This window comes from Anomalospiza imberbis, chromosome 1, assembly GCF_031753505.1.
Source record: "Anomalospiza imberbis isolate Cuckoo-Finch-1a 21T00152 chromosome 1, ASM3175350v1, whole genome shotgun sequence".
NCBI lineage: Eukaryota > Metazoa > Chordata > Aves > Passeriformes > Viduidae > Anomalospiza > Anomalospiza imberbis.
The window spans coordinates 133,981,110-133,997,597 of record NC_089681.1 but is presented as its reverse complement, the minus strand read 5'-3'; the positions used below and the strand labels follow the sequence as shown (position 1 = coordinate 133,997,597).

At 39.0% G+C, this 16,488-nt stretch overlaps 1 long non-coding RNA gene across 1 annotated transcript; it reads right to left on the bottom strand.

Moving 5' to 3' along the window:
• Positions 1-3,276: 3,276 nt before the first annotated feature.
• LOC137483914 (uncharacterized) lies at positions 3,277-16,488 on the bottom strand. The gene is made up of 3 exons (XR_011004680.1): positions 15,970-16,488; positions 14,730-14,859; positions 3,277-4,342 (listed from the first exon to the last, which is right to left on the bottom strand). It is a non-coding gene; the product is annotated as an uncharacterized lncRNA (long non-coding RNA).

Sequence of the window (16,488 nt, the reverse complement as noted above, 5' to 3'; positions counted from 1 at the left end):
GGTATGTGGGTTTTCAACCAGAATGATCTTGATTAGCTGAAAAGGAAAAACGATAAAGTATTTCTCTCTTAAACATATAATGGTGGGTTCATTCACTGTGTTTCAGAGCGGAAGCAGTGGGGCTGAACAGCAAATTTTTCAGCAAGGCAATTGCAGTCTCTCAAATGTTGAAGTCTGGGGAGAATTCTGATTTCTTCCTGTGGTCTGATACCTCAACATCAGGAAATCATCAATTCTAATTTTTAATTTGTCAGTAACTCTTCTGTTTTCTACTTTAAAGTAAATGAATTACCCTCTTTATTTTTCTAATATGCATCAGAAATTTTATCTATTAATTTGTATTGATTTCTTAGGCAAATTATGTATATGTACATTATATTCTTTATTAGAAAAAAAGGTTGTATTTTTTTTTAATTATAAGAGAAAGAAAATATGAAACCATTTTTAAAAAATATGACAAATATAACACCAGACAGGAATACCACACAGCTCTGCAGATACCAAATCCCTAAGCAGGATTCTATCCTGGCCTCAGAGAAGATTACAGCTGTGGTATTAAAGGCCAGTTCCCAAGGGCCTTTCCTCTCATATAAATTAACTGGAAAGCAGTGGCAGAGGGGTGAGGCCAAAGGTGGGCATTGACACTGTTGGGAGATTTGATCTGCTTCTATCTGGATGGATTAGTTAAGAACTGCCACAGGATTTAAATTTAAGGAGATAGTCATGGTAAAGTACAGGATTCTCTCAAGACTTTTTTATTTCAATATTTTGCAAAGGAATTGAGGATCTGGAAGAACAATACCCGAAATACAGAGTTGCACTGGCAGTTCACTCATCACTGACATGGTGCTGGGTCCTGGGTGGCAGTCCAGCCCCAGGGCAGAGAGATCCCGAGGGGTCTTTGGTCAAGAAACTCAGGCACAAGCTGAATAGGACCCCAGAGCAGAGTTCAGTTTTCACAGTCCAGCTCCATCTCCCCAGGGCCTGGATCAGCCCAGCCATCCTGTGCTGGCCCCGGGTACCTCCACCCTCATTCTCAATAACCCAGCCACCATCCCCGCCCTGCCCTCAGCATCTCGCTGCTACATCCTTTGGCTGGCCTTACATCCCTTCTGGGGTTTTCCCTTCCTCTCTTCTCCAGAGCTTGTCTCTGGGAGCTGTGTTGGCTGCCCAGAAAGTGGGAATCTGGAGAGTAGAGGAGATGTAAGTCTCTGTCACTGTCTGGAAATCTCTTATGGGATAAATGTTGTATGTGAACAAACCCATGATATCTCATTATCATGACAGATATGACAACCTTAAAGGTTGTCTCATCAGTGGAAATATAAAACAAAAACTATAAATTGGTGTCCTAAGTTGCTCAGGACTCAAAATTGTCCTCTTGTAGTGCAAGGAGTGTATTCCCTGTTGTAAGGATTTTGTGGAGATCAGATGTTAAGCCGTATCTCACCTCCTGCTTGTTTCCTGTTTAAGGAGACACCTGGCAGAGTTCTGCCTTCTCCAACCAACCCAGAAGAGTTTCAGCAATGCTTTCAAAATATTGTGAGTACCAGGGGCCATACAAAAGTGTATTGACTGATAAGCCTACATTTGCTCCTGCCAAAATATAGCACGGTGCCTCAGATTAGGAATGGTACTCCCCAGTTAAGTACTCCTACTAAAAAGAAAACCACAGGCTGCTCCCTCCCCATGCTGGTGAGAGGGACAAAAGTCACAGGTAATGAGTTGAAATGAGAACAATTTTTTGGAAACAATGAGATAAGCAATGAGGTAAGAAAGACACAGTAACAGCAACAATATTACTGACAAAATGGTACAAAAAGAGAGGGTGATTTACATGCACAATGCACATCCCAGAGCAAAAACTAACAATGACAGACAGGTTTCCCACTCCCACCTTTGGAAAGGAAAGGTAGCTTTGAAAAGGGGAAAAGTGGCTTTGAAAAGGTAGCTTTTCTCGGCCCAAAGCCATGCCCCTCATCTTGGAAGCAAGAGTCTTTTCCACCCCGGTGAAGCTGTCAGTGGTAGAGCATCACAACCTAGAAACAACCACACAGCTCCAGCCTCTGCCCCTCACAGCTACTGCAAAAATTGGCTCTGTCTTGACCAAAACCAGGACAAGTGGATACAACCAGAGAGAGCAAAGACAGCTTGAGGTGACAGTTTGCAGGTGCCTGATCTTTGTCATTTGGCTCAGCACACCTAGGCCTGAACACAGCTGCAGTGACTGAACACCATGGAGGTAGGCTGGATGACTGCACTAAGCAGAGGTGGGTGGAATCACCATTTTAAGTCTTGCCAGTGGCTTTTTTTGCTCTTTTCTGCTCTAGCCCTGCCCATCCTAATTCTCTCCTGTGGCATGGGGAAGAGGAGGAACAGACACTGTTAGCAGAACAGCATAGACGTCACATATTCTTTAGCTCCTGTGCCAGACCTCTTATTTTTTCACAAGGTGTCTGTTGTTACAGGTGCAATGGATTGATTCCTCTGCTTTGGAAAAGGTCTTCTAGGTAGCTAACAAAGAAGGCTCTTAATTACCAAGAGGTGGTTCTGGAGGGGGTACTTTGCAGGTTGTAGGTGAGAACTGTCTTTTCTTAAATAATTTCTAGTTCCATTAATTACAAAACTATAATCCAACAGGATCCTGTGAAGTGTCAGTCACAGATGGAGGCAGAGAAGTCCTCCCCAGATCATGATGATGTGACTCTGATTAATGCATTGACCTCATGGCAGGACCTGTGGAGTTTGGCCTGGGAGGTGAGCAAGACAGGGGGGTGAGTTTGATTAACAAGTCATCTTTTCATTGGCACAGAGAAGAAAAGAGTAAAGACGGGGAGAGAAGAGGAGGAAAAAAGGGTAAAGGTGGCAAGGAAGTACTGATCAGGTCAACATCTGCTCTCCTTCAGTGGGCTGGGCTCTCTGGCACCAGTTTACCAGGGTCCATTACATGTTTTGTTTAATTTTAAAAGTAGTTTCAAGTAATTTATCATGTATTTGATAGAGCAGAAAGTAGCTATGGTGCTAGAAAAACTCTGGAAATCATAAGCAAATTAAAATGACACAGCTGTTCCAGGCTTTCCCAGCCTCCCAAGAAGACAGCTCAGACTGCAGCACGACACACACCACATTTCATTGGCGTAGATCCACTGTTTGTGTCACAGCCAGACAACTTGCAATGGAGTTTGGCCCAAATGTGAAAAGCCTTCTTATTTGAATTTGAGAAATACAGAGTCACATTCAGATTTTAAAGCTTTTTAATTAGTAAAAGTTTAGGACAGAAAATTCAGTACAGCTGTTACTGCTGAATCCAGATGGGGCTCGGAAGGTAGACATTCAGCAGGGGAGTGCTTCCAGCAACCTCCATCCTTCCAGGGCGATGAGCACCCTCCAGCCCTGCTGGCTTCCCTGAGAGCAAGTGTGCAGTCTCTCCTAGCTCTAACCTCATGTGACAGGTTGAACTTGCAACTCAGAAGGGTAGATGTCTGCCTGTGACCCAGGACTGTCTTACAGCTGTTGGCAAAGTGTCCTTCAGAGAGGTCTCATGCCAGGTTAAATCTGGAGCAACTCTGTTTCCCACCAGTAGAGTTACATTAGTATAAAGCCACTGTAGGAAAAATCAGAACAAAGCCCAATGTGGAGACACTTACTGGAAAGTTTAAAGAGGTCATAAATCTTACTCCAGTTGCACTTAATATGTGGTAGTTTTATTCTGGACCATGGATATGGCTGCTTTGGCTGCTGAAGCCATCTTAAAAATTACCTAAGTGTTCCCTCATGTGAGTACCCCTCACCAGCCCTTTGCCTTCTGTGCACTGCAATTTAACACTTGAAACAGAGTGCTCAGCCTTTTGCTGCAGCATAATATAGAGCAGTTTAGGAAGTGGTGTCTTGGTGTTGTACTAGAGTTGCACTACAAACTGTTTTGGCCTTTGCCTAGATCTTACCAGGACCGAAGGGGAGGATGAGGGAATAAATATATGTTTAGAACTAAGATTGGGATTTAGGATTTTCAATGATTTACTTGGCCACCAAAAGAAATCTAAGGACAATCAAAGTTATTTGCAAATGTGAGCTGAAACTGGCAAATAGCTTTGGATTAAAAAAAAAAAAAAAAAAAAATTGATCAGTTTGGCATTTTCTGAACTTATTCCTGAATCCTTTTCAGGCTAGATTCATAGGCACACTTGAGTACAGCCCACATAACTGAGGCAGATGAGTCTGTTGCAAGGTGACAAACTACTTGCAGACTGAAGACCATGTCTAGGATAGTTCTCTGAAATAGGAGATCAAGTGAAATTCCTCATCTGGTCAAGTGAGAAGGACTGGAGGGCAGATTTCCTTACTGTTGGAGATATAAAAGAGGACAGAGGAAAACAAGAAATTTTGTTAGAGTTGTTTTTAATTGATTAAAAAATAGATTTTGTTTAACTCAGGACAGGTTTTTTTTTCCCAAAGTCAGACAAAAAGGATTTCCATGTCTCTGCTTAGAGCTGCATTTCTGCACATCCCTCCATGGCTGAGCCAAGCACAAGCACAGCCTGTGTAACAGTGCATCCCGAGGTATGAGGGACCATGAGCGTGGATGAAGGAATTACTGTATAGTCTTGTTCTTGATTTGGAATTATGGTAAACATTTGTCTACTAATGCAAATCAGATTCAGTCTATGAAGATTGATTTTCATATAATTTGACCTTGTCTAATAAGTCTTCTTGACCAGATGAATTGCAGGGACTTTGCACTGATTTATTTTTGCTTATGCATAAAGTACTGCATGCTTGTTCATTTATTATGCCTAGCACATCAGACTCAGGAAGATTATATTATTTGAAAATTAAATTTCATACGTTCATATTTTAACACAGACCTTTCTTCAGCTGTTTGACTTTCTATAGCTCTTTCCCCCAAAATGAAGAAAATGCATAGAAAAAAATTACTTATTTTTCTGAAGCTTGTATGTTAAGTAATAATCCCAGAACTGTCACTGTGTGTGTACTCATGCCATGATGGAAGAAGAAAATTACACCATGTAAGGTTACCTGAAGCATTTTAACCCTAACCTGTGTCCACAAATAATGATGTGACTTAATTATCATTGTAGCGTTATTGTGCCACTACAGGGAGATTTTGCCATTATTTGATCACCTTATCTTTAACAGTATTCCTTAACATGTTTTGGTTTCTATTACTCTTTACATTAACTCCATCCTAAATCCAGAAGTTTTTGTAAGGTTAGATCCAAAGTTAACAATAGTAAGGAAAAGACTCTCTTTCATTTAAACAGCCTGTGTATCAGGCTCCTGAAGCCAGCAGTGCCTTAAGATCTTGAATCCATTTTAAACAATAAATATATAGGAAGATAACTGTGTGAGGAGAAGATAACTATGATTTTAATTAATCTTTCTCATATTATTATCTTACATTTCAGCTGAAGTAACCTCATGCTGCTATGTTCTTTCCATTACTATGGTTCTTTCCCCCATCTTCACTTACATAGTAATTTAAAGATATATCATTTACTCATTTAATCAACTGCCCCTTTTAGAACATTTCTGCTTATAGTAAATTTGTTTCAACACTGATGTCTTCAGTATCTCCCCAGATACCTCTTTGCATCTATTTCAACAAATTGCAGACTATTTATCATTATTAATTGTTTACAGTCCTTCAAGCAGTCCATGATTTATCTCAAATTATTTAATATAGACCCCTCATTTTTTAAAATATGAAGCTGAATTATGCCATTTAGCCAATTACCCAAGTAAATAGGGAGAGTGGTTATCTAGATCATTAAAAAATAGTTGTGTTTTGGCCACTGTATGGTTGGACAATAGAACCTCTATAAAACTCAGCTAGGCATGTGTGCATATATATATATATATATCCTTCCAAAACAAGAAACAAAAAAAGTTGATTTGTCTTATGACATATATATATATATATGTACACATGCACACACATACATATATCTGGAATCACAATCACTTCTTTTTTAAAAGAAAATCTTAGCTACATTAGAGTTAAGATGCTTTGGGATTCTTCACCTATAAGGCCATGTTTGTAGGGCCATGATTCTGCAAAGCATTTAAATATGTTATGGCATAATTACACTGATGTCAACAAAATGAATGTGCCTGAAGAAATGCATTTAAGGCCTGTGAGAGAATTTAAGTAGCAGAACTTGAAGACAAACCAGTTCCAAAATAATTTTGTATGGTTCTTCTCCAAATGAAAGTGTAAACATTTAAATGGTGAATACCTGTTACTGTCTTGCCAGTGACAGAAGTAAGCACTGAGTTCTATAACAAGATTATATCTACTTCTGTCTATAATGACAGATATAACTTTTAGCCCTTCAACTCTTCATGTTTTGAGATTCAGTAGTGTACTTCAGAAGTATATAATTTTAGCAGAAAGATATGCACATGTGAGAGGCAAAAATAGTTCCCTAAAAGACTGATGAAAATTAAATATCAGGTGTTTGATACATCTCAGGTGTTTAGACAGTCAGAATTTGCTGAAGGGAAAGGAATTTGTACCCAAAGATCAGGCAACACATTAAAAATGCATGGGAAAATATGAAAAAAAAACCCCATAGGATGCATTGTGGAACCATGTGATAAAATCAATTTCACAGTGAATCATGCAGCTATGCAGTTCAGTGTTGATAACTCACAATTCAGCTGAGAGTCAGAAAATATTTAGTAATTTTTTTTTTACAGCCCCAACTCTTAAATTCATATGATTACAGTGGGAATTCCAACTTTAATTAAATTTGAAGTAAGTCCCTCCCTGCAGAACAGTGCTACAAGCCATGTTCGTGTATGCTCCAAAGACTTGGAAATCAAAAGAAAAATAAAAGCAACCTGTGGGTTTTTTGTTTTGTTTTGTTTGTGTAGGTTTTTATTGCTAATAGATTGTAAATAAGCTTTGTTTCATCTGGAGGCTGCTTTATTCAAAATGAGTAACAAACTACAACACTGAGCTAAGGAGAGGAATACAGTGAAATTAGACAATCTACAAAGCATCCTATTTAATCTAACACTGGATTGGAGAGTAACAAACTTTATCCTGGTAAACTAAAGCACTAGCAATAAAGGTTAATGAGGTAAGAGCAGAAATGTAACCTACCTTAATGCCAGTGGAAAGATCCACCCAACTGCTGTGTGTTTCCAAGTAATAAAATACAATTGACACAGATTAACAGCTGTGTGTGAGGGACCCAATAAATGATGGATCAAAAGACAAATCATCTCCTTCCCCCTTCTATTTTTGCATAATACACTGAGTGACTTTACCAAAGAAAAAGAAGGGTCTTTTTCAAGAACTATCCCAAATATACTCATTTGAAATGTTGGGGTATCCTCTAAGCATTCTCACTGGTCTGTTTTGGGGATCATACAGGAATTACAGGTATATAACACAGATAGAAATAATGATAACTTTCCTGAGGTTCAAAAATCAAGCTCCTTAAAATTAGGAAGTTTCACAAATGGGGTTTTGTGTAACTCCAGTCTTTTATGATCTTGTATATTTTTTGACTCTCATGGCCAGTAAATCTTAGCACTTGTACCTAATGTTGCAGATTGCTCTATTTAAGTGTCTGTCTGTTCAACGCCTTATTCTCCAAACCATCATAATTTAATTTAATGAAATGCACTACTTGTGACTGCAAATCTCACTTCATTAGTATTTCTGATAGGCCTTAATTAGTGATACCACTGAAAAACCACATTGCACTTAGTCACTCCTCTTCGTGTAGCTCTTCATCAAATACCAGAATGTTCCCCACAGGCTACAGCCAGTTAGTCTCTAAGTCTAGTTTCTCCTGCCTCCCATCCTCCACCTTTTCTTCCATTTTTCTTCCATTCTCCCATTTTTTCTTGACTTTCTGCCCTCAGGTTTCTTGTCTGGCTGGTTCCAGGTCTACCAGCCACTGTCTCCCTCTGCCCCAAGCCAAGTGGCTCCCTCCTCTTGCACCAATCACTGTTGACACAGATAGGACATGCTGCTTTTTCTTGCTACCTCTTCAGAGCAATTAATGTTGAGAAAGTACAACTTCCTCAGCATGTATTTGTTGGAAAATGCATGCCTAGATGCTCCAGTGACAGCCACATAGAATTCTGGAGAGAGGAGAATATTTTGTGGCATGGAGGGAAGACACATCTTTGTTGTAGTCACACTAGAGCTACAAGCAGATATTCAGTTTGCAAAGGACATTACAGGATAATTATATTAGCAGTTGATGAGTTTTAGTGTTTTTTATGTTAATATCTCTTGCTGCTCTTGGGTCAGTCAATGTAACTGCAAATAACTCTCTATTTGATTTGTTTGTTTTGTACCTCGTTGTGCTTAGGATCCAGATCAGTATTCTGAAATATCTGTTTCTGATCGTCATGATTTTTGAATATCATCCACCCTTTCTGATTTAGTCTTCCTGGCCCTTTTAATCTGGTTTCCCTGACTGCTTGACCCAGTGTCAGAGAGGTGGCAAGAGCAGGCACAGAGGAGAAGCAGAAGGGCAAATGCTGATCTCTTGTCTCTGGTGACCAGTGACAAGATGTGAGGGAACAGTATGAAGTTGTGCCAGGGCAGAGTTAGGTTGGATATTAGGAAATGGTTCTTCATCCTGACAGTGTCTGGGCAGTGGAACAGCTCCCCATGGCAGTGACCACAGCCTGACAGAGTTCTAGAAGTGTTTGGACAATGCTCTTAAGCACATGGTGTGACTCTTGAGCTGTCCTGTGCAGGGCCAGGAGATGAACTTCAGTGATTCTTAGGGGTCGCTTCCAACTCAGGACATTCTGTGACTCTGTGAAACTGTGGAAGAGAGCATGGGGTGATACCTTCTGATCTCTTCCAGAATCGTCTCCTGACTCAAACTGTCCTTGTTCTAGTTCTGAACTGAGGGAATCTCCAAAGTTATCACTGTATGGCTAACTATGTGATGAAGACAGAAAACACTGAAAATTAGGTCTAAACTATTTTTATTTGTGGGAAGGAGAGAAGCATCACAGGGCTTAGTGGAGCTGTTCCTACTTACATGACAAAATAATCTAGAAAAAAAAAAAAAGAAGTTTAGATTTGAAGTTCTGTGCTTTCTTTAATATTTACAGTTTGTCAGCATCACAGGACCTTTTTCTGGATTTCAAGTGCAGCTCATGAGACTGTGTCCCTGCAATCCCATCGGGCTCTTATCAATAGGATTGTTGTGCTTTCTCCAATAAGATTATAAACGCTCATTTGCTTTCAGCAGAAGTTTTACCAAGCATCTATTCATATCTTAATGGATTATTGACATAACACAGCAGACTGTTATGAAGTATTCCACTATGTGTAATTAGAGAGTATTTAATCTGCATAATAAAAATCCATATGAACAGTTGTTGTCATTCATGCCCAAAAGCTGCTCATCTAAATGAAGTATCTAGTTTGCCCTATAAATTTAGGGATAGAAAACAGCATTTTGAAAAAATCTAAATTCAAGAAGGCCAAAAAAGTGTTTTTACTCAGCAGCCCAGATGGGGGCAATTTGATTTCTCTCCACCCTCTCCCTGCCAAAAAAAAAAAAAAAAAAAAGAAAAGAAAAGAAAATGGCATATAAATTTAATGTTACATTGCAACTTTCATCTTGGGTCATGTTTTTACAGCCATTTGTTGAATGTTTACTGCCCCTTTCCTTGTGCCTTTAGTAGGATGCCAAGACAGCATACAAGGAGCTTGCTCGGGGTCCTCCTGCCTGGGCTGGGGAGGAAGGGTGGGTCAGCTTCTCTGCACTGTAGGGCCTTGTGATTTCTTTTACAATCCATCCACCCAATGCTCCCACATGCACAGGATGGGCAGAAGGTCAAGCTGGCATCTGTATATCATTTAAGACCTGCTAAAACATGTGAAGTAGAGTTTAATTGGGAATATGAGTGGTTCATAGATCATCGCTGGGTGCTCTGTAATGGGAAAATTTTAGGGTTAAAAAACAGCAGGGGAAGAGAAGCTGTAACTGATAATGCAGCCTGATAGTGCTGAGAGAGTAACCAGTAAGTAGGGAAAATATTTTATCCCTGTAGCCTGCTAGGGCTTTTGATGTAGTAAAAGCCTTTATGAAAGGCTTTTACTAGATCAAAATTTGCAAAGAAAGCAGGAAAAAAGGAGTTTAAAATATTTAATAAAATGTTTATATATAATATTTTTTTACTTGTTTGAATAAAAAATTATTGTGATTTTTATTTTGCTGAGAAATTTCCATGAGTTCAAAATTAGCCAAATCTGAAGGATAGAAACTTTCAATGTAAAAAATGTTCTATTCAACCGCTGTCACTGCTTGTTACGTTATGGTGAAAATCCATCTCAAACTAGCCTGAAAACACAAATGAAAAGAAAAAAACCCCAACCAAGGTAAAACCTCAGCTGTAATTTTCACATCAGCTTTTTACAGCCAGAGCACAATACAGTCATTTTGTGGTATCATAAAGAGTTGTTAGTTGTTCTTCTGGTGATTTAAAGCCCTAAAATTGTCCACATAGTCTAGAATATTATTTTGTACAAAAGGAAACTCGACTGCATAAATTCCATAAATCTGTTCATTTTGGCATGAAAATAATAAAATCAATTATTTGAGAAAAGGCATCTATAAGGCATACAGTGGGCTTGTCATGGCATTGATGGGGGTGTGTTTATGTGTAGAATAAAGCAGAAGTGTTCACAAAGAATTGAAAAATCTGTGCTGATATGTTGGAACCCAGAATGTCCCTTGGACACTCTTGGATGTTCCAGGCCCAGGTCAGAAGCATTTGAGACCCTGGAATGCAGCCACAGAACCCTGTGGCTTTGAACCTGATCCATGGAACAATTTACCAACCTCGCAGGAAGAACAAGAAATCACAAAAGTTTAGATATTATAGTAGAAGTAGTCACAAAGTGAGAGGAAGAATCTTTGAGTGCTGTACGGGGGCGTTTTAGGCCTTGTACAGAGGGGTCTGAGTTTTGTACATGGGGGTCAGAAGTTCTAAGATGGAGGGACTTGGGTGTGCCCTGTCCTTTTTCTTTCTTCTTCCTAACCTCCATGTTCTTGGTGATGTTGGCACTCACAGATTGGTTTAGAGTAGAAAGTCACTGTTCAATATAAGTGGTGGGCATTGGGGAAAAACCATAAACATTTAACACGTAATGTATGATATAAAAGAAGGCACCAGCCCCTGGGTGTGGGAGTGTGCCTTTGTCTGACTGCTGAACGGACCGCAGCAGCTCAGGGAGAAATCTTTTAGATAACATACAATAAACTACCTTGAGACCGGACGACTGAAGACTACTGAGTCTTTCTTTGGAGACACGGGTTGGAGGAGAGACTTTTCCACCTTTCTGGGCCACCCCAGTCAGGGAGTGAGCCCAGACACTGACACATGAAGGTATCAGTGAAGGTATTCAGGTGAGCAAGCCCTGTAAAGTAACTTCTAAGTGATTAGTGCAAAACTCATACTTTTGTATCTAGACATTAGTGTAAAGTCAACAGGAAGTAAGTTATTCTGCAATTGATTCTAATTCTGATACTTAACTTTCAAATATTTGCTTTCACAACATTACCAATGTTCCTTACATACTGCTTCTAGTGAATGTGAATTTAGACTCATAAATTGCAGGCCCCTCTAGATTATCTGCACAAATGTATTTGTGGTTCTCAGCTGAGGGGCTAGAATTTGGGGTTGTGTTGTAATTTAAACCAAATTAATTTGGTTTTATTGTAATTTGAACCAAGTTAATTGTAGCGTATGCGTAAAACACTTGGAACTGTCCTAGAGGAGTCTCAAGGTGCTTTATCAACCCAGATATTATACAGAGCTTTCAAGAACCAGTCCCTGAATGTCTGAGTTTAAGAAAAAAAAGGCCAGTGCAATAAGAAATATGCTGGAAAACCTTCTAAATCCCCTTATCAGAGGGAGAGAGATAAAAATAATAACACTGAGTAGCTAAAAAATACAACCTGTGGAAATCTTAATGAAGCCTAATGAATCATGCAAGCTGTATTGCTAAATTTACTATCCCTATTTTACAGCTAAGAAAAATGAAGTATGAAAGTGAATACTGACATTTTAATTGATTTTGGGTATTAAATTTTGCAACTTAATCCATATTCTTACATGCTAGTGAAAGAGAGAAGACTGGACTTAAAATTGACTTGCTCCTTGTGTAGACCATGTCCTGTCATTAATTTATAGATGTTTCTCTGATAAATAATGATAAATTATGTCTTTTAAAGATGCCCACTGGATCAGCTTGGTGAATATCCTGTGCCACTTGCCAGAGGTTTTCTCCTATGCCTTCAATATCCACTGCAAGAGCCCTGGAGCTTGTTCATCTCTACAGTTCTTGGTAGACAGTTTCTTGGTTTGTCAGTTAGAGGAGAATTTTCTTTCATGACTGTAGTCTTCCACTAGGTAAGACAATATATCACTGTGGTTATTCTTCCATGGCCTAAGGCAGTTTTTTTCTCTACTACGCCTCAGCTTTTGGTACAGTTCCCTAAAACACTGATTTCAGTGCCACAGCCTCCTAGTGCTGAGCTTGCCTTTAGTCAGCAGTAGGCAATGGCTCTCTGGATTACAGTTTACCTGTTTATTCTGGCTGGTGATACCCTGATAAACAACAATGGAGATTTCAGCAGGCACATGCAGCAAGTGTGCTGATGTGTGATGATGATTTATAGGACAGGACGTTCTGATCAGCTTGTTTGAAATGGCCCTCATTGTCATATCCACCTTATGTCAACAAGTGAAGCATTTTCCACTTGGATTTGCTGAATGCTTTTGAAACTGCACAAAGTTTCTTCCCATCAGGGTCTTGGTCCTCCTTGCCAGATGGTTTTCATATATTTGGAAGTACCTTTCAAATCTTGCTCCTTTCTTCATTTCTCAGTGAAATCAACCTCACAGTTATTTCAGTCAGGAGGGTAAAAAGAGATGGCAGCCTTTATTAACAGAGAGGCATGTGCATCTTTTAGAGTTTATGCTTTACACTCATCCTGACTACATTCCCAAGCAGTGTCAGCATTCTCTCTTGGATAGGAGAGTGACTTCCATTAGCTGTTCCCAAGCTACATGCTCCCAGGACCGAGCTGTCTGTCTTTGATACTGTGTCTCTTGCACCAAGACATAATTTATCTGACTAACTCTGCTTGTGTATGAGTGACATTCAACCATATCTCAAAGAAAAAGATATAGATAAGCTACGTCTCCCATGTTATTTCTCTATTCCATTTTATTATGTTCTGCTTTCATTTCAGGTTTTTTCTTTCTGAACTTGTGTTTTTCTTCATAATTTGCATTATCATCTAGTATCTGACATTTCCAGTCCTAAAAAAGATACAGTGTTTCATTTTTGAAACTACTGCAAGTATTAGATTTTCTAAATTTTGTCTTGCCTAGGCTTGCAGTTCACATTCCCCACAGCACAACTCCTATGAGATGAGTTTTGCTTGTTTGTACTCAATATAACTAGAATTTCATTTCGAAAGTATTTCTGGGACTTCAAATATAGTATAGCTTGTGTATGGTGTCCAAATGTAAATCATATGTAGTCTTTTCATATCCAAAGTGATAATACAGTCTTTGCTCTTGCAAAATTTCTGCTACAATTGATTCTTTCTAGCTCCTCTTTGCCTCTCTTCAGCCGTTGTCCACAGACTTTTGCAGAATTGTTTTACTATACAAAATAAAATTAAATATAATGGATTTGCCCAGAGGCTGCTTGGGTCTATATTTTGTTTCAAGCCTTTGTGCAGTCTTCTCTGTGACTTCTTGCAAATCTACTTTGACTGTATTTTGTGGACTTCTCTGTAGAGCCTTCTGTTTTGTTTCACAATTGCATCTCTTTATGGATTTACAGTTTAATACATATAAAGCATCATACATCCCCTGTTTGATTTCTTAGAGGCAACCAATCCCTCTGCAACTTTACCTTTCTGTAGCTGAAGAAAACTCTTCATTTATTTAGTGCTGTGTAACAGATGTCTTGCTCTTTCTCACCTGCACAGAGGCTATTGGTCTAATCTGGTGCATCTGAGCCTCAGGATGTTTTAGGCCACTTTTTAATCTTCTCAGGAATAGGAAAAAAAAGTTGTCCTGATTTGTTCAGTTCTCTAGGGTTTTCCTGAAAAGTTAGATGCATAGTGCAGTTTTTACTGGCTTCTCTAAGATATCCTTTACTCACTGTGAAGTCCAAATCAGGACTTAAAGGTACAATAAATCATTATCATAACTAAAGAGAAACTAATGCTGGGGAAAGATCCATATGTTTTACTCCATCAGGTGCTCAGCACTGAATGAGTGTAGGAAAAGCTAATTCAGACCAAAATTCTTCTTAAAGTGCCTTTTACTGTGAGTGTTATTTAATGTTCAGAGGTGTTATGTACTTAAGACTGTCTCTGAAGTTAAATGAGGAAGGAATGAAATGGTATATTTATAAAAGACCAAGATTAAAAACTGGCATGTAATGCCTTACTATTTAGAAGTTCTTACATCCAGTTAAGTTATTCAATGTTGTTTTTTATGGAGATATTCCAGAAAACTGCTTTCAGTTCTGGAATGACTGATCTCTTTCTAATTGAGTGAAACTTGGCAAGCCTCAGGTCTACAAGAAACACAAAGAGTGCAGGTACAACACGTTGCTATAAAAAGATTTATTTAAATACTGTATTTCTAAAATCATAATAGCTGAGAAACCACCATTTTGTTTTACTTACTGTGAAAAGGCAAAATGTAACCAGAAAACAGTAAGATCCCATTTGCTTATTCCTCAGTTACAAAATCTGCTTTCCAAAATAAATCTTTATGCTGCTTCTTTCTCCTTCGAACAAATGTTTTTGTCTCTTACTGGCAAAAATGAAAACAGAAAGAAAGACAATAGTTTGTGAAGAGTCTTCTCACTTGGGAAATACTACTTTATGGTAACTGTAGTAAAATCTGTCATAACTCCAAATGCAACAGACTAGTACAAAAAGAAAGCAACAATGGTAAGTGCCTCCCTGGGTGTTTCATGGTAATTACAGCTCTCTGGCTGAGAGAGCTGATGGCTAAAGGCAATTTAGTCATTTAAACTGACCAGTCTGATTCCTTTCCTTTTTAGGCTGAGATCACTCTATTAACAGGCATGTAGATTGATGGCATAGCCAAGATTTTCTGGAGTGGGGTGCAGTTTCAGGAGTCAGCCTTCAAAAATATGGGTAAAAGCGTGAAAGAATCAACCATACAATAACTGAGGCATAATTAAACAATAGCCAGAAGAGCATCATGACCACTATTTTACAGTTTACTTTGACTGCCACTGCTATTTTGTACAGTCCTTAATATGGAGTATATGGTGTGTCTGTATATGGTGTTGTCCTGTACCTACTATTGTTAATGTTCACTGAATATTCTTTTCCATAAGACAAAGATGTTTTTTAATGCAAATTAACAGGCTATTATGTTCAATAGTGAGCCATGGAGCAACAACAGCAGTAGGTTTCTGATTACAACAGTATTTAACATTTCCTATAAAGTCACACAGAAATTCCAGTTCAGGAGGGACCTATTGCAGCACTTGTGCCTCTTTCAGGATTGGTTTTGTTTTCAATATTCCTGTACTTTAAAATTACTGCAGAGATGATGAGATTTTGGCACAGCAGGAAGTACTGTAGTTATGGAGGTACTGTCATTTTGGTGAATTTTAGTCCTGTGCCCAGTGGGAACAGGAAAAGCAGTGTGGAGAGTAGGGGCAGAGTTTGCTACTGGGCCTGAACACAGCACACAGCTGTGGCAAGTTTGCTTGCTTTTAATTGCAGAAAGGCCTAGGTTACATTTTTTAATACTCTTGAGAAACCAGACAACACTAATAACCACATATGTACCCAAAGGGGTAAGAAAAATTATTCAAAATCAAAACAGAGATGAGAAACCCCCACAGTTAGTAGTTTAAAACAGAAAACCTATTTTTTTTTTTACCTTTTGTGTTTCAATATGCTGCATTCTTCAATGTTAAATTTCAGAAAAATACAAGGCCGGGTTTCTTCCTTTTCCTTCCAGGAGCTACAGCATCCAGAGGGCTCTTCCTTGCCTGTCAGGTCTTCAGAGGGCAGATGGTCACAGATGCATCTCCTGCTCCACTGACCTGTTTTGGCTTGTTTTTGATGTCCAGAGTACTTGATCCACTCTCAGTTGGATCTGCTGACAGAATAGGCTGAGTTTGCCCCAAAATCCTTTAAAGAAAAAGGTAACTTGTTAAAGGAAAGCTGGGAAAGTTGGAATGTATTACTTTTGGCTAGAACTCGTCCATTACAACTAGCCTTTGGAAAGGTACCTAGTAATTGTTCCCAAGCTGCATGGTCTAAATCAGTTTTTTTTTCTCCTGGAAAAGTCAGCAGGAGTGGCTGTTGGCACATAACAGGAGTGGGCAAGAGGGGCCCCAGCTGTGAGTGTCACTCTGCAGGTGTACGTGCCAGTGGAGGACAGATATGCTCAGGT